This window comes from Canis aureus, chromosome 23 (genome assembly GCF_053574225.1).
Source record: "Canis aureus isolate CA01 chromosome 23, VMU_Caureus_v.1.0, whole genome shotgun sequence".
NCBI classification, from domain to species: domain Eukaryota; kingdom Metazoa; phylum Chordata; class Mammalia; order Carnivora; family Canidae; genus Canis; species Canis aureus.
Genome location: NC_135633.1, coordinates 45,737,043 through 45,754,579, shown reverse-complemented (window position 1 = coordinate 45,754,579; position 17,537 = coordinate 45,737,043). Strand labels below are relative to the sequence as shown.

Here is a 17,537-nt window from a genome sequence, read left to right as displayed (position 1 = left end):
CTGATTGGGAAATTCTGCTCTGAGTCCTGTCCAAGGGGCCAAGTACAGTCTCTTTGAAGTTGATGTATGATAAAGAACTTCTAGTTCAGCCAGTTTTTTTTTTTTAAGCCAGTTTTCTCCACCACCACCACCACCCCCCCACCCCCGCGCCTTGGAGAAGCCTGGAGCCTAATTCTAAACAGAGACATAGCATTTGTTGTGACACCTTTTCCTGCTGAGAGGAAGGGGTCCTGTTTTTGAAGAAAAGAGTAACAGCAGAATTCAAAAGGCAATGGGATTTCCAGAAGGGTCCCTCCTTGGCCAGGCAGCTCCAGGAGGCAACTGTGGAAGGAGAGGAAGTCAGCCAGAGGGAGCTGTGTGAGGGCGAGCTGGCTTCAGAGCAGCCCTGGCGAGGGCAGAGCCCCTGGCTCACACCTCTCAGCCTGAAAGGAGCTGGGGATCCAAGCAATCCTGAGCCACAGAGGGTACTGGAAAAGTCTTTGGAGTTAGCAGGACAGAAATGTTGCCTGGCTGGCGCTTGCCAATTCCTTTGCCCCCCTGTTTAGCACCTAATTCGGTTATTTCCGGGATTCTTTCCTTTCCTATCAGAGGTGGATCAGGTCTGGGGCCAACTGGTCCTTGACCCAAGTCCTCCCTGTTCCTCACCACCCCCTGCTCCCCGCCCCCCAACACACACACTTAGAAACAAAAGCTACGGCTTTGCCAAGATTCGATGGCATTCCTTTCAAAACCCCAAATCTGGTTCAGCTCAACATGCGCAAGAGGAGGCCTTTGAAGGTGCTATGGTTAATTTTCTAATAAAGCAGAACTATCCGGCAGATCGGAAGCCAAAAAAAGAACAGACATCTTTCAAATTCAGGTCCTAAATCAGCTCTGCCGAAAGTGGATTTTTGAGCCCGAAGCTCAAACTCACGCGGAAGCCTCAGATTTGAAAAACTGTTTGCAGCGAGAATGGGGACGGGACCTGGGAGGTGGTAAGGAAATGTCGGGCAGGGGGGGCCCTGGGGGAGGCTGGGGCTCCCAGTCCGCAGTGACCCTTGGCCCTGTTGGGAAGTGGATACTGAGCACGGCTTCACACTAAAACTCAGGCTGGAATTTGAGGGTGTCCAGCATCAGGTGCCACCCTTTGAGTGGTTCATCACCTCGCCGAAGAGGGGGAGCCAAAAATAAGCAAACGTCTATAGACAAAGGACTTGGCACATGGTAGGGCCCTCTCAGAGTCACGGCCTGTCTTCTCTTCGGGCTGTTGGAGAGGAAGCGATGTGACCACTCTCGGTGTCCGTGGGCAGAGGAGTGCCCTGACCCTGGAGTGCGAAGAATCACTGGGAGCCTGAGCGGCCAGCAGGTGCCAGACGGCCAGGGGTGTGGTGGCCATGGTGAGCGGGCACTGGCTGGTGGACGAGGGGGCCAGGGCGAGGAGGGCAGCATGCTCACGCAGCGGCGCCCAACGCCAGGCCAGGGGGTCCAGCTTCACCCAGGTTCCAGCTGCGGATGCGTGTATTTGTTTGCTTTATGCTTCAACGGGGATGTAGGACATATTTTCAACATCTGAATTTGAATGTCTGGGTTGGCAGTCACTCTTCATTTTGCATTCAGCTCCAGGCCCAATTTCTCCTGTTGATCACCTCATCCGTACATTGATGTTAGCTGCCCAGGGCCCCGTCAGGAATTGAGTTGGTGGTTATGGGTAGGTCACAGGAAAACCGAACACTGTCAGAATGATGGAGATGCCGTGCCAGAACTCACACTTACAGGTATGCTTGGCATATCAAATCCAGATGCCTGATGAGGTTGGGCTTTCAGGTAAAAAACAAATACGTACATACATATATATATTTAAGATTTATGTGTTTATTCATGAGAGACACACAGAGAGAGGCAGAGACACAGGCAGAGGGAGAAGCAGCTCCCTGCGGGGAGCCTGACGTGGGACTCGATCCCGGGACCCCAGGATCATGCCCTGAGCTGAAGGCAGACCCTCAACCACTGAGCCACCCAGGGACGCCCCTCTGCCCTTTTCTACTCCTGTGACAGACCATGTGGCTTTTCCATCCAGAGGTAAAGTTTAATTTTGCCTTTGGATGTCCTTTTTATTTTAATTGCTTTTTTCTTTCTTCATGTCAATTTTAGGATTCAAAATAATTTCTTTCTGAGTTACAAACGATGGAGGATGGAAGCGAAAGATGCTCTCCCTTGCCTGGATTTCTTCAAATCACCTTGCTTTGCTTTGGTGGGGGGAGGGCTCAGCCTTCCTCACACCCCCAGAGATCTGGGCTCCCTCCAGGATGAGGCACGTTTCCTGGGCCTCTGTTGCCATCTGCAGGATCATTTGGGGGTGAGTTCAGTGACCCTGCGTGGGCCCTGGAAAAAGAAGGTAGCAGCGGTGTGAAGTCCTTGGGCTTCCCCAGCTGTCAGAGACCTCATGAGGCACAGCCTAACCTCATCATCTCTCTGGAGCTCAGTCTCTAGGATTTAATGAGCTGGATGACTCTGGGCAAGTCACTTTTTCCAGCCTATTTCCTCATCTCTAAAACAGTATTTGACACCTATAAAATTGCTTTTATAGTGATTACTGATGGGCCATTCATCCATTTATCTAGCCATGAAGCAAAGAACATGGAGTGAAAAAAAAAAAAAAAAGAAAAAAAAAAAAAAGGCTTTCCCAGAGGAAATCTTCATCTTACAGTGGCATCAATCAAACCCACAGGAAACTGTCCATTTACTGTGACACTTACAACAACAGAGGCATGAACAAAGTGTCATGTCAATTAGGGAGCAACTAACTCTGTTTGGTGGGAACAGGAAAGGCCCACAGTGGAAGGGACATAGGAGTTGGGTTTGGAAAAACACATAGGAATCTACCAGAATTTGGAAGAATATATAGGAGTTGTTCACAATATAGAGAATGAGAGAAAGGCCATTCCATAGAGAGGGAGTAAAGAACCAAACTACTTTGACCTCACTTGTTCTAGGAAGTTCCCAGGGAGTGACTGAACTTTCAGATCCTGCAGCCGGCTTAGTAGGAGAGAAGTGAAAGGAGGGAGACTTTTGCTACCTTCAAAGAAAGGAGGTAGCCGCTCACTTTGCCTATGGTTGGGCCCAGCCCTGGGGGGAGCCTGGCATGTGGAGGAGGAAGAGGAGTCGCAAGGTTGGGAACAGAACATTCAGGGCAGGATCAGGAGGTGGTCTGATCCACAGAGTGACCTTGGCTAAGTTAACCTTCCTTTCTGTGCTCAGAGTGTTGTTGCAAGATAGAAGCAAAAGTGTTAACACGGTGCCCAACACAGACGTGCTCCAATATCTTAGCGGCTGGTATTACTATGAGATGTTGGCCGCAGGAAGTTCTTTTACGTCGTCACCCAGTGGACTTTCCTCATGTAGGTGAGAATAACAGTGTTTGCCCTCATGCATCGGGAATTAATTGTGAAAATACCACAAAGTCATACAGGCAAAAAAAAAGCCTCATGCCGCCTCTCTGTATCCTGACAGCTCCACATTTCTTTTTTTTAATATTTTATTTATTTATTCATGAGAGACAGAGGGAGGAGCAGGCTCCACTCAGGGAGCCCCGGGTGGGACTCGATCCTGGGTCTCCAGGAGCACGCCTGGGCCGAAGGCAGCGCTAAACCTCTGAGCCACTCGCAGCCCCGCATTTCTATCTCCACCCCAGCCCTCCCTAGACAACCTCACCAGGTCTTGTGTGGGACACCTCAGACTTAGTACATCCCAACTCAGCTTTTCTGTGCCTTTGCCACAGTCTTCCGGTCTCGGCCAACGGCAGCTCTGTCCTTCCAGCTTGGAGCCACCATCCATCTCTATCTATAACACCCCACAAGCAGACAGGAATCTTTTTCATTCTAGTTTGAAATGCATACCCGCTGCGTGACCACTCCTCTCCGCCTCCAGCCCCCTCCGCTGGCCTGAAGCGACACCCTTCTCATCTAGATCACTACTGTGGCCCCCATTTGGCTCAATGACCTCCTACTGTCTGTTCTCACCACAGCAACCCACGTGATCCTTGTGAAAAGCTAATGTCCATCCCTGCTTCAAACCCACCAATGGCTCCCGATTCCTTCCACATGAGAGCCAAAGTCCATTAAAGTGGCTGCTAAGGGGCACTGGGTGGCTCACTGGTTGAGTGTCTGCCTTTGTGATCCCGGATCGAGTCCCACATGGGGCTCCCCGCAGGGAGCCTGCTCCTCCCTCTGCCTGTGTCTCTGCCTCTCTCATGAATAAAGAAGCAAAATCTTTTTAAAGAATGGCTGCAAGCCCTGTATAATTGGCCCCCTTCTAGCAGGTGGGATTTCATTTTCATACGGATCACCTGCTGTCTGACGACACACTCAGCGAGGGGCACACGGTGAGCGCTCTATAAATATGCGGTGAATGGATGAAATGACCATGCAAGTGTCGAATCGCAGAGTGCTAAGTGCTAGAAAGAAGCTGTACTATAATCCGAGGAATTCATAGGGAGAGAGCCAGAGTTCCCGCTGGATTGGAGAGCTCCAGGCCCAGAGCCTCCCGGGCCAAGGCAGGGCGCAGTGGCTGCCTGGCACGGAGCGGGCGCTTTCAAGGGCTACCTGAATTGGAATCAGGTGATTCCTGGAAACAGGGAAGGTCTTCCCTCAGCCCGTCCCAGGTGGGCAGCTGGGGACACACCGGCCTTCCCTGGCCGACTTCCTTGCTGTGTGGAAACTTTGTGGCTCCTTGGGATGTAAACAGCTCTCAAGGGGAGGAGTGACAGGGCAGCTCCGCCGCAGGCCAGAGGCGCTCGGCCCCTCCCCAGCTCCCCAGCTTCGGGCAGGTGAGGGCCTCCGGGAGCGGAGCCCAGGCCGGGAGAGAACTTGGAACAACGTTGCCCTCTGCCGGCGGGCCTGCGAAACGGGCGCTCGCGGAGGAGGGCGGGGACCCGCGCCACAGCAACAGCGCCCCCGCGGCAGCGCCCCCCCAGCAGCAGCGCCCCCGCAGCAGCAGCGCCCCCCGCAACAGCGCCCCAGCAGCAGCGCCCCCGCAGCAGCAGCGTCCCCCCGGCAGCAGCGCCCCCCCGCAGCAGCAGCGCCCCCCGGGCAGCAGCGCCCCCCCGCAGCAGCAGCGCCCCCCCCAGCAGCGCCTCCCTCAGCAGCGCCCCCCGGCAGCAGCGCCCCCCCAGCAGCAGCGCCCCCCCAGCAGCAGCGCCCCCCCCAGCAGCGCCTCCCGGCAGCAGCAGCGCCCCCCCCCGGCAGCAGCGACCCCCCCGGCAGCAGCGCCCCCCCTAGCAGTGCCTCCCTCAGCAGCGCCCCCCGCAGCAGCAGCGCCCCCCCAGCAGCGCCTCCCTCAGCAGCGCCCCCGCAGCAGCAGCGTCCCCCCCGGCAGCAGCGCCCCCCCGGCAGCAGCGTCCCCCCGCAGCAGCGTCCCCCCGCAGCAGCAGCGCCCCCCCCGCAGCAGCAGCGCCACAGCAACAGCGCCCCCGCAGCAGCGCCCCCCCCAGCAGCAGCGCCCCCCGGCAGCAGCGCCCCCCCGCAGCAGCAGCGCCCCCGCAGCAGCGCCCCCCCAGCAGCCCCTCCCTCAGCAGCGCCCCGGCAGCAGCGCCCCCGCAGCAGCAGCGCCCCCCCAGCAGCAGCGCCCCCCGGCAGCAGCGCCCCGCAACAGCAGCGCCCCCCCCAGCAGCGCCTCCCTCAACAGCGCCCCCCGCAGCAGCAGCGCCCCCCCGCAGCAGCGCCCCCCCCCCGGCAGCAGCGCCCCCCCGGCAGCAGCGCCCCCCCCGCAGCAGCAGCGCCCCCCCAGCAGCGCCTCCCTCAGCAGCGCCTCCCGGCAGCAGCAGCGCCCCACCCCCGGCAGCAGCGCCCCCCCCCGGCAGCAGCGCCCCCCCCAGCAGCGCCTCCCTCAGCAGCGCCCCCGCAGCAGCAGCGCCCCCCCAGCAGCGCCCCCCCTGCAGCAGCGCCCCCCCCCGCGCAGCAGCGCCCCCTGCAGCAGCGCCCCCCGCCCGCCCTAACTTCTCCGCCTGCGGCGCCGCACAAGTAGCGGGACAGACCCCGCGGGTCCCACCGGGCCGGGTAACAGGCCGTCCGGGCCGGTGCGACTGTACCTTGAGGCACCGAACTCCCGGCTTAGACTTCGCCGACTTCCAGCGACGCGGCCGCTCGGGCCTCGCGGGGGCCGGGCTCCGGGGGGCGGACGCCGGCCACGGGCGGATCCCAGGTGGGGCCTGGGCAGCGCTGTCTGGGTGTCGGGGCGTCAGCGACCGTCCGCCCCCGGCACCGCCCGACCCGTACCGTCGGGCCACCGGGCCAGGGGGGCCGCGTCGGAGCAGCGGGGGAGGCGGGGGGCGAGCCGGGGTCCCCTCCCCGGAGCCGGGCGCTGGCCCCGGTGCTGCTGCGGGAGCAGCCCCCTCGGGTCTCGGGCGAGCACAGGGAGGCGCGGGGGACGAGGCGGAATTGGGGGGTGAGACGGCCGGTTCCGGGGTCGAGGCCTCTGGGACGCACAGTCCCCCCGCCAGGCCGAGGCCGAGGCCGGGAAGACCCGCGTGCGGAGGGGGACGGAGGGGGACGGAGGGGGACGGCGGGGGACGGCGGGGGACGGCGGGGGTCGGCGGGGGACGGCGGGGGTCGGAGGGGGACGGCGGGGGACGGCGGGGGACGGCGGGGGTCGGAGGGGGTCGGAGGGGGTCGGAGGGGGACGGAGGGGGTCGGAGGGGGTCGGAGGGGGACGGAGGGGGACGGAGGGGGACGGCGGGGGACGGCGGGGTCGGCGGGGGACGGCGGGGGTCGGAGGGGGTCGGAGGGGGACGGCGGGGGACGGCGGGGGACGGCGGGGGTCGGAGGGGGTCGGAGGGGGTCGGAGGGGGACGGAGGGGGTCGGAGGGGGTCGGAGGGGGACGGAGGGGGACGGAGGGGGACGGAGGGGGACGGCGGGGGACGGCGGGGGACGGCGGGGTCGGCGGGGGACGGCGGGGGTCGGAGGGGGTCGGAGGGGGTCGGAGGGGGACGGAGGGGGTCGGAGGGGGTCGGAGGGGGACGGAGGGGGACGGAGGGGGACGGCGGGGGACGGCGGGGGACGGCGGGGTCGGCGGGGGACGGCGGGGGTCGGAGGGGGTCGGAGGGGGACGGCGGGGGACGGAGGGGGACGGCGGGGGACGGCGGGGGACGGCGGGGGTCGGAGGGGTCGGAGGGGGACGGAGGGGGACGGCGGGGGACGGCGGGGGACGGAGGGGGACGGCGGGGGACGTAGGGGGACGGAGGCCCCGCCCGCCGGGGGCCCAGGCCGTCGGCGCGTCGCAGGCCGTGGGCTCGGCTCAGCCTCCGCGGCGGCGAGGGGGGAGCCGGCGGGGGCGGGCGCACCGCTGTCCCCTTGCGGCCGCCGGGCTGCCCCGGGTGGGCCCCGAGACACGGGCTGGGCCGCCCGGGAGGACCCGCCGGCGCCCCGCGGACGGACTCGGCGCTCGCCCGCCGCGCCCCGGACTTCGACCTGCGGGGCCGCCGCTCGCGGTGGCGGGTCGGGCGGGAGGGGCAGACCCGGGGCAGCCCAAGACGCGGATCCGCCCGTCGGGAAAATGAGGCCTCGGGCTTTGTCCGGCGCTCCCGGGTCTGCTCGGAGCCGCTGTTGGAGACGCCGCGGGCCGGGAGGGAGGACCTGAGCCCCCCGCGCCCCCCCCCGCGCCCCCCGCGCCCCCGCCCTGCCGCGGCCGGAACCGCCCGCTGTAGCCGCCCAGGCCCCGAGCCCCGGGCCGGGCCCCTCGGTGCTGACCCGCCCCCGCCCCGCCGGGGAGGAGCCCAGCGACCCGCGGCCCGGCCTTTCCCGCGCTGTGTGTGGGCCCGCAGCGGCCCCTCCCGCCCCCGACGGCCGCCGGGGAGTCGCTCCTCAGGATCCCGCCCCGCACTGGGGTGGAGAAATTATGGCAAAAGGTGCGCACGTATACATCCGTGAACCCACTCACACGTAAATTCATACATCTGTGAATTTATCCTTGTCCATTTTTGCCTTTCCACCACCCAGGGTTGAGAGCTGTTGTCTCTCCTCTCCACCCAGAGCCTCCAGGACTGTGGCTGGCATTTGCTCCCCACCGTTTCTTCCACATGCTCCCATCAACACACCCTCCTACTCCCTCCTTCCACCAACTCCCTTTTATCTGCCCCATCTCCTTGGCTGCTTGGTAGCACTTAGGGTCGCAGTGTCGCTGTTTTGGGGGTCCCGTCTCAGGGGCCCCCTGCCTCCTCATTTAGATCTGAGAGGCAGGGCCGGCTACTTGGGTGTGCCTCCAGAATGGTCCCCTCCCTTCAGGCTCCGGTTTGCCAGCCACCCCTCGGTACTCCTGCCAGTGGCTCACTACACTGCCAAGACCTGGGAGGACCCGGTCCCTCCCATCCGCTCTGCAAAAGGGCAGAGCCTCAGGGGTGCTGTGAATAATGGTTACCCCCTCCACCTTGGGGAACTGTTGGCAGCATCCACAGGCATTCATGTAAGCTAGAGCCAGTCCCAGACCAAGGATGAGCGCCAAAGCACAGGACAGTGGATGCTGGCTGTGGGGTCGCTAAGGAACCACAGACCAGAAGTATAGACTGGGTGACTCCTTGGAAGAATATTCACATAGGGGAGTTATTTTGCGGGAGGCAAGAATGAGGTGCTCGAACTCACAGCTCCATACATTACCAAAGTCTCTTCCTACCCCTCCCTTTCTCCACCTGCACTCCTCTGCTTGCATTGGCTCTGGATCACTTCTTCTTGCCAAATGACTCAGTATAGGGGGAAGTTTCGCTTACTTGAAAGAGGCCTGTATACTCTACAGGTACCAAGAGCCACAAAATAAATAAATAAATAAATAACCTCCAAAGACTGAATTAAATAAATAAAATGCTCAGTACTTGGGAACTTGTCCCTCTGAAATTTGCAATCCTTGATGGATGCTGAATATTTGCATCAGCCAAACGCAAGACCAGGATAATCCATGTGGAGCTCATGGACCTCAGTAATTTTGAGGCAGGAAAATTAAGGGAGAAGTGTGCAGGCCCCAACCTGGCTTAGAATCCTGGTTCTGACACTCGCTGTGTAATCTTGGACCAGTTATTCAACCTCTCTGAGCTTCAAATTCCTCAACCTCAAAAAAAGAATGAATAATTTTCTCAGCAGGATTGTTGTGAAGAGTAAATGAAATAACATATTTGAAAGTTTTTAATGTACAGTAAGCACTCAGTGTTCATTACACTGTTGGAAGGGTAGCTCCGGGAAATGGGTGGTTCATTTATATCATTCCACCCTGTTTGAATGATGACTGTCATAGTGATTGGCTGTTAATACCTTATCACCTAACAAGCGCCTACCACCAGCATCTGGGAGTAAGCAGCTCCTGAATTACTTATTTATAGGAACTTTTCATTGGGTGTGTGGTCACAGCGTGGAATCCTAGGGTAAATAAATTCTGTACTGTTAGTTGATTCAATCTGGGGCCGTGCCTAAACTCAACAGCATTAAAAATGTACCTGCCTGTGCTGAGGACTACTGGGCAGGTTAGATAAAGGGACTTGCAGTGTTCGTTTTAGTGCTTTGTTTGGGCTTAGAGCACTGGCTTCTCCTTTTGAGGAAGTTAGGGCCTGAAGTTAGGGCCTGAATGTTGTAGTGTCCTAACAGCAAAGACTGTCCTGGTCCAGGGCTAGGGTTTGGCTCTCCTGACACATCGGCAGTCCCTCTGCTCCGTGATGCTGCTTCCCATTAGAGTTCAATCTGGATCGATCGCTTGATGCATTGGTTTATTCAGCAACCATCTATTTACTGGGATGCCAGGACAGGAGGTGGTAAGGATGGGGTGGTAATAAAGCCCAGGCGCCTTGCTCAGGACAACCCCAAAGGGCTATCCTGGCTTCAGAGCATCCCAAGGGCCTGTTGAGTCCCTTGCTGTGCCTGCAACAGTCCACCTTTTCCTTTGCTTGACCCTGTGTCCTTACAACCTCTTTCAGGTGATGTCGCTGAGCTCACAGAGTGACCTTCCTTTCTGCCGATCTCATTTCAGAGTCTGATTCCTGGGAGCCCAACCTGCAATGTGGAGCTGCCTGGAAGGTGAACTGGGACAGACCTGGGTTTAAATCCTGGCTCTCTCACTTAAAGTGGCTACGTGACTTTGGGCAAGTTATTTAACCTCTCAAAATGTCATTCTTCATCTGCGGATAAAGGATTATCATAAAGATTAAATGAGTTCATACAGAGCATGAAGTATCTGGATCACTGAAGCAGCTCAATTAAAGAAAGCAGTTCTTTCTTTAATACTATGTCTCATACAGGACATGCCAAATCCTACTAGAACTTACATTTCAAGTTTATACCTTTTTCCAGAACTTATGTTTTTATGTTCTTGAAAATAAAACTGCATCTTTGAAAGGGGTGACTCTGTCACTATCAACGTTTTGGAATACTGTCTTAAGTGAAGCGCAGCTGTTGAGAAATCAGAGGGAGTGTGCATTTGATTGCCATCATATGAGCAAGCTAACTGTATGATCTAGCGAATCACTGCAAAATGCCCTCCCCCGGAGAATGGGATATTAACAGTATATACTTAGGACAGATGGTATTTTCCTTGAATGCATATAATAATATCTCTCATCCCAGCTGCTCTTCCAATATGACCTTGCCATTCCTCCATCAACAGATGACCTCCGGTGATTCTTGTGACTGTTGAATGTTGCAGAAACAATGTTCTGGACCTCCGAGGCTACATTACATGAGACCAGGTCATTTTCTCTGGATTTCTTGTACATCCTTGCTGGAACCCAGCCGCCATGCTGTGAGAAGCCCAAGCACCTGAAGAAGTTGTGGTGTAGGTTTCTGCTTAACAGCCACAGCCGAGAGCCAGCATCAACTGCCAGCCAAGATAGTAAGCCTTCCTGAATGTCCCACTCCACTGGGCCTTCAGATGCCCACAAGCCCCAGCTAACAGCTGACTGTCACCGCATCAGGCCCCAAAAGAGATGGCCTCATGAGCCCAATCAAGCAGCAAACCATGATAGGTAATTATAAAGTATTGTTTTAAACCATTAAGTTACAGGCTGGTTTGCTCTACAGCAGTAGAAACCCAAACTCTACCCTCCTAGGGCTCTTGGAGGAGAGACAATCGAGACATGCATGAGACAATGCAGAAAAATTGATGCTCGTCGTGCTTGGTCAATGATTAATACACTTGGGGAAAAGGGTAAGCTGATTTATATGGAGAGATAGAAGATGGAGGACACATAAGCTCAACACTAAGCAGGCATCAGGGCACTGGGTAGCTCAGTGGTTGAGCGTCTGTCTTCAGCTCAGGTCTTGATTCCAGGGTCCTGGGATGGAGTCTTGCATTGACTCCCTACGGGGAGCGAGCCTGCTTCTCTCTCTGCCTATATCTCTGCCTCTCTCTCTGTCGCTCATAAATAAATAAAACCTCAAAAAAATACTAAGCAGACATCGTCTGATTCAAGATTTAGTGAGCACCTGTCGCATGCCAGCCTCTGTATAATCATAAAACCTCTGAGTAGAAAGGAATCTCAGAACTCTTCTGGGGAGCCTCCCCAGGGAGGATGCTTCTTCATGAATGTTTGCTTTAATCCAACAGTTACTTATTAACCCCTCCTCTGTGCAATGGTGGTGATGCGAAGCAGAATTATGAAGATGACTAAGACCAAGGCCAGAGCCAAGGGCAAGCATGGGGGCAATGGTGGCCCAGTCTCATATCCGTACTTCCCCAGCATGGAATGTGTGAGCCGTCTCATTGTCGTGCAGCTCTGGTTGCACACCTTCCCTGCGCTCTGGCTCCTGCTGCTATATTTTTCTGTGTACCAATTGTATTTTGAGTGGCAGTTCCCGGGCTCTTTGTCTTCTTGCTCCGTATCCTGAAGTCGACTGTTTATCCATCCACTTACCCCTCTCAGCCCATTATCACCCTTATCAAGGAAGGTAGCTGGCCTAGCACTTGAAAGCAGCTTCTTTGAAGCCAGACCTGGGTCTGTTCACCACTGGGGCTCCAGCTCCTAGAGCAAACAAAACCCCAAATGAACAAAAACCAAACAAGAAAAAATGAAAAGAAGAGAAAAAAGAAAAGAGAAATTAAATGTGTCCCATTATGTTTGGGTCCCGAAAAACAGGAGATTTCCTTCATTCACGTTCATTTCAGTTACATGTGCTACCAAAGGGAGCGCCATCCATGTTCATTTCAAACGACAAGTGTGAGCTGCTTTCTCAAGCTTCAAAGTTTTCAATAGGCTGGCTTTTTAAGAGACAGGTGAAACCAGTTTTGTTTTGTTTTTTTAATCCCGGAAGGGTTCACTTTGCATTCATTACAGCCAAGTAGTTAAAAGCTGCTACGATTTATGAGTCCTCACTGTTTCCCACACACAGCCGTTTTATGGCTTCTTAAAATCATCTATAAAAACGTTTCACACACCATGAGCTTCACACAAATATTAGAATTTTTAAAATTTTTTAAAAGGTTTTATGTATTTATTTGAGAGAGAGCAAGAGAGCATGAGCAAGGGAAGGGACAGAGGGGGAATCAGACCCCCAAACCCCAGCTGAGCAGGGAGCCTGATGTGGGACTTGATTCCAGGACCCTGGGATCGTGACCTGAGCTGAAGGCAGATGCTTGACCGACTGACCCACCCAGGCGCCCAGAATTTTTATTTTGAATGATAACCATAAGTTCTGTGTCACAGCTGGGAAAGCCCTTGTCTTCTCTTGAGAAACAGAGACACAAGAGACTCCACCAGAGCAGAGCTCACAGCTCTCGGAAGCCTACCTTCCTCCTCACTTGACTCACCTGCTGAGAGCACTGCCCCCACCTCACAGGTATTGGGACAGAGCAATTTCACCCCCTTCATCATCAATCAGATCCCTTCTCCTCATCATCCTCTTCCTCCTCCTTTGAAAATACTATCGCTTGTTTGTTTGTGCTAATGTTTCTCTGCACATCTGTAAAGGTAGTTTATATACAACACAACATAGGGATCCCTTATTTAACGATTTACTCTATTTTTTGTTGCTACAATGTATTCACACCCTGGTGGTGAATTTCTGGTGCCAGGATTGGACCTGGAGAGCTGCAGAAGGGACAGAGGTGGCTCTGAGGGGGTGGGACCACCTGTGAGTGTGGGGGGAAAATATAGGGCAGTGACAGCCAAGGGGGGAGTTATTTATCAGTAGGAGTGGAGCCCTCACTCCAGGAGGCCCGGTGGTGGCTTCTCCCTCTTAAAACAGAAGTGGAGGGAAAACGGCTCCAGCGTGTCCAATACTTGCCTGGTCAACCTCTCTGTTTGATACCTGATGGTCTTAGAGAACTCGGTGGCTGTCAGTTGGGACTTTGAGCACCTGTCTAGGAGTTCAATCCTCTGTTCCTATGCAGAAATGAGCCAATGGCAGGGCCTGGTGCTCTTGACAATCTCTAGATAATCTATTTTTTAAGGTTTTTTTAATTTATTCATGAGAGACACACAGAGAGAGGCAGAGACATAGGCAGAGGGAGAAGCAGGCTCCCTGCGGGGAGCCCGATATGGGACTCCATCCTGGGACTCTGGGATCACACCCTGGGCCGAAGGCAGATGCTCAACCACTGAGCCACCCAGGGGCCCCTAGATAATTGATCTAGAAGAGAAGGCAGGTTTGCAGCCCACTGCTTAATTCTCTGCTTGATATATTACAGCCCAAAGTGCTGGCTCTCATCAACGTCTTCATCTCCACCTTGACCCTCTTCATCCCTGGCTGGCCTACAGACTGGGAAAAGAGCTTTTTAAGTCATGCTACTTCTTATTTCCAGAATAGAATTTTTGCTTGCTTCCCCACCTCCCCTCATGTATTTATATTTGCTCTCCTTTGGGAATAACTGATATGGGGTCCTTAACCCTTCCAATGTGGAGAAGACTTGCTAGAGGACTTTTAAGGCATCTTATGGCTTTGGGCTCTGGGCAGGAAGTGATGGACCTTAAAAGCCAATACTAGGGCATCATGATAGGCCCTCCTGGGTTGTAAGGAAGTATCTAGGGAGTCAAGAGCCTCCTGGATTGAGATTTGTCTTCACAGTTATTGTAGGTCCTCCTGAATAGGAGACAGATCTGGGAAGCTGTGATTAGCACTCCTAGGAAGAGGTGCTCCTGGAAAATGCTGATAAGTTCTCCTAGTTTGCGTGGACAGTCAAGAGCTGTCCTGGATTGAGATGTGTCTAGAAGGTCATGTTGGACCCTCCTCTGGGGTGATGGTTCTGAGGTGTTCTGCTGAGCTGTGTCCTAGGATGAGAAGGAAATAATGACATCTCTCCTAGAGAGAGATGATTCTGTGGAGTCATAATGAGAATGCCTTTGGAAAGACAAACCTTCATTCTTGCTTCCATTCAGCAATGGTCCCAAAGGCCTGCATCTGCTTTCCCATCTGTGCCACACCCCACAAGCAAATCTCCACCATCTTCCACTTCCTCTTTTCCTGCTCAGGGGTGAAGATAGCTCACATTCTGGTCCACAGCCTCCATCTTCCTGAAACTGGCCCTGGCAGACTACAGCTGCTTTTTGCAACACTTGCTACTGAATCTGAAGCTCACAAGGTCACCAGTGGCAAGTGACACATCACACACATGACCGCTGAGAGAGGGAGGGCCACTGCCAGGGGAGCAGCAGCATGCCAGGCTTCTGCGCTTTAAAGGGCAGGGAGAAGAAACCACAGCAGAGGGTGCCACCCAGGTTCTCAGGTCCCAGGGCCAGATGGTGCCATTAGAGAGTCTGAGGGGAATGCAGCCCCCAGTTGGGGCTTCATGGCTTCAGGAAATTCTTCATTCAGTCCATTGGTTTAAGCAATGCAGTAACAGGATTAAGTTTAGCTCTGACCAGAGTGTTTACCTGCAGCCCGCTAAGCCTGCCTAGATATTAGGACCTCATCCAAGGGATTGATTAGGATATTCATTCAAAGGAAAGAATATTTGTGTGCTGAACCTTGGGAACAAAATACTTCTCAGCAATACGATCTGCTTACATTTTTCAGTAATTAAAAAAAGAAAACTAAATAGATCTCCAGTTTCTCTTCTGATCAGTTGCATTTTCATTCTATTCAAAACACGATCTCCCTCAGTGGGAACAGACTCCGTTTCTCATTAGCGAACAGTTCATTTCTTCTTTGCTCTTTTTCACCGACTCAGTCTCAGCCAACGCACTAAAATGGTCTTCGCTTTGCCTTGTCAAGAAAGAAACGTCATGTCCCTGCGCAATGTTAACATTTGGAGAAATGCCTGCACAGTCCCTAATTCCCCGAAATGAGCAACTCTAAGCCTCAACCCCCATATGAGCACACTGAAGAGACAAGTGTGTTCATGATCGGATCGCCGTCCTTTTCTTTCTCCCACCCGGCAGCTTGGAGCCGCAGACCTGCTGGCGCAGCGTGAAATGCTTCTCCAGGGAAGAGCGCGGCTCCGAGGACAAGTCGCCCGGGGGCACTGGTGACCGAGGCAGGAATCTGCCCCTGGACTTCACGCCCTGCCTCAACGGGCTGCCAGAGGAGTCGGAAGGAGGGCGCACTGCTCGCCCACGGCGGACAGACAGGAGCTAGCTAGGAAGCGCTTTCCTTGTGCCCAGCAAGGGCCTAAGTCCATCTTCTTGCTCTCAGCAGTGATACCAGCTGGTAACGAATGGATAATTCTCCAGGTCATGTTGTTCTGGGAACGTGTAAGCAAACAAGCTGGCAGGCCAGGACCCCTGACGAACTGCTAATCGGAGGGTCAACTCGACCGAGACACTGAAACCCTCACCGGCAGCTTCTGGGCAGTGGTTACACAGACCTCAAGGCCCAAGCGAGCAAGATGCAGCTCAGGCTGCCAGCGGAGCCAGAGTCCTGGGTCCTTCCCAAAGGAAGATTGGATTTTCTCAGAGATGAGTCTGAGCAAGGGACAATACAAGTGTTCCATCTGGACCGTTTTTGCTGTCAACCAGCCAGGGCCATGAGACTCTGCAAGATGACCCGAGCTCATTCTTTCTCTGATGGAGCCCGGCTCCCCACATTTTCAGGGACCACACAGTGTTTAGAATCAATGCTGCTCATTCATTTTTCTGGAGATAAGTCTTCCAGTGCTTTGAAATTAAATGACCCAAAGTAGGCTGGAAATATAGCAGGAAGCCAGGAGTTAAGCACCTGTCCACAATGATGGGGGTTTCTCCTTAGGGGGTTTGGCAGGTAGACCCCTGTTTCACAACCTCATCTCTAGTCAGAGTGGCTGAGTATATTTGTAAATCTGAGTCCCTTCTTAGTTAAGTTTTTTTTTTTTTTTTTTTTTTTGGTAATGAGTTTGCAATTTCCCTTCTCAAAATGGAGACTTATTTTGAAACCCTTTGCCCATTTAAAATTGTTTTGACAGTAAAAAACATAAAATGTCATGTGGGAAAGATTGCATTCATGATCCTTTCAAAAACATAAACTCTGACTTGATATGACAACAACAACAATTGGTGAGAATGTCCTTCTTAGGCACTCTCGTGAGACCTGTACATATTCAGGATGTGTGCTGTCCATCGGCGTTTCTCCCCCTCTCTCCAGCCATAGTCTGTAAGGTGTACAGTACAAGCACACAACTGTATTTTTGGTCTACTCTTTGTGCGTAATGAACATGAAACATCCAACAAATGAATATTAAGTAGAAACTCTAAGGGCAGATCATCTCACATTCTGCAGCCTAATAACTCTAATCTTATCTCAATAGGTTTATTTTATCTCAATTTTCAGAAGCTAAGGAAAAATATTTGGGTTGGAAGCCCAATCATAAACACGTGCCCTCATTTTCAGGTAGCACAAAAAATTCTAGAACAAAGATTCATGTTCCCTGATTCTTAACAAAGCACTACCTGCTTTGGGATTGACAGGGAATGTTTCTCTACAAAGAGCACTTATTTATTTATTAAAGTCATTTATTAAGATTTTGAGCTGAGATAGTCCTGTGTAGGAGAAAGCTCAGCTGGTTATAACTATGTTCTTGGGAGCTGGACGGTGCATATCAAGACCCAAGTCCACTTGCTGACTGTGTGATCTTGGACAAGTTGTTAGCCTCCCTAACTAACAACTAAGCCGTCGGTGCCTTCCTTTGTAAAATATAGATGCACTTTAGTAGAGTGTTGAGAATGTAAGTGCTCAATAAAATCTAGCTGTTATTATTATAATGATGATTATGACACCCCCCAAGTCGTGTAAATGGCAAGTTGAGTTTCAGAGGCTGTGTAATGATGGTATTCCTCAGGCTCATCCAGTTTCCTACCAATTAAGTCTACTCTTTTGCTTCTCCTTTCTATAAAACACTGGGATAATCATGGTAAATAAAATGCCTTTGTGTTTCTAAAGCCTAATCATGCTCATTTTCTCATTTGATCTTCAAAATTACTCTGTCAAAGCAATTGAGAAAGACCTCATTATCTCCATTTTATAGGTTAGGGACTGAAGGCAAAGAGAGGTCAGGTGCCTTGCCCAAACTGATAAAAAGTAGAACAGGACTCAAAGCAATATATTTCTCACTGTTTGGGATGAGTGGAAGGGGTCTTGGCATGAAAGGTCATCCCCCTAGTTCTAGCTCCTGGTCACCATGTTCC

The 17,537-nt window shown here is 54.0% G+C and overlaps 1 long non-coding RNA gene across 1 annotated transcript; it reads left to right on the top strand.

Moving 5' to 3' along the window:
• The first annotated feature begins 5,971 nt into the window (after positions 1 to 5,971).
• LOC144295093 (uncharacterized) lies at positions 5,972 to 17,297 on the top strand. Its single transcript, XR_013362491.1, has 2 exons — positions 5,972 to 6,177; positions 9,980 to 17,297. It is a non-coding gene; the product is annotated as an uncharacterized LOC144295093 (long non-coding RNA).
• The last annotated feature ends 240 nt before the right edge of the window (positions 17,298 to 17,537 follow it).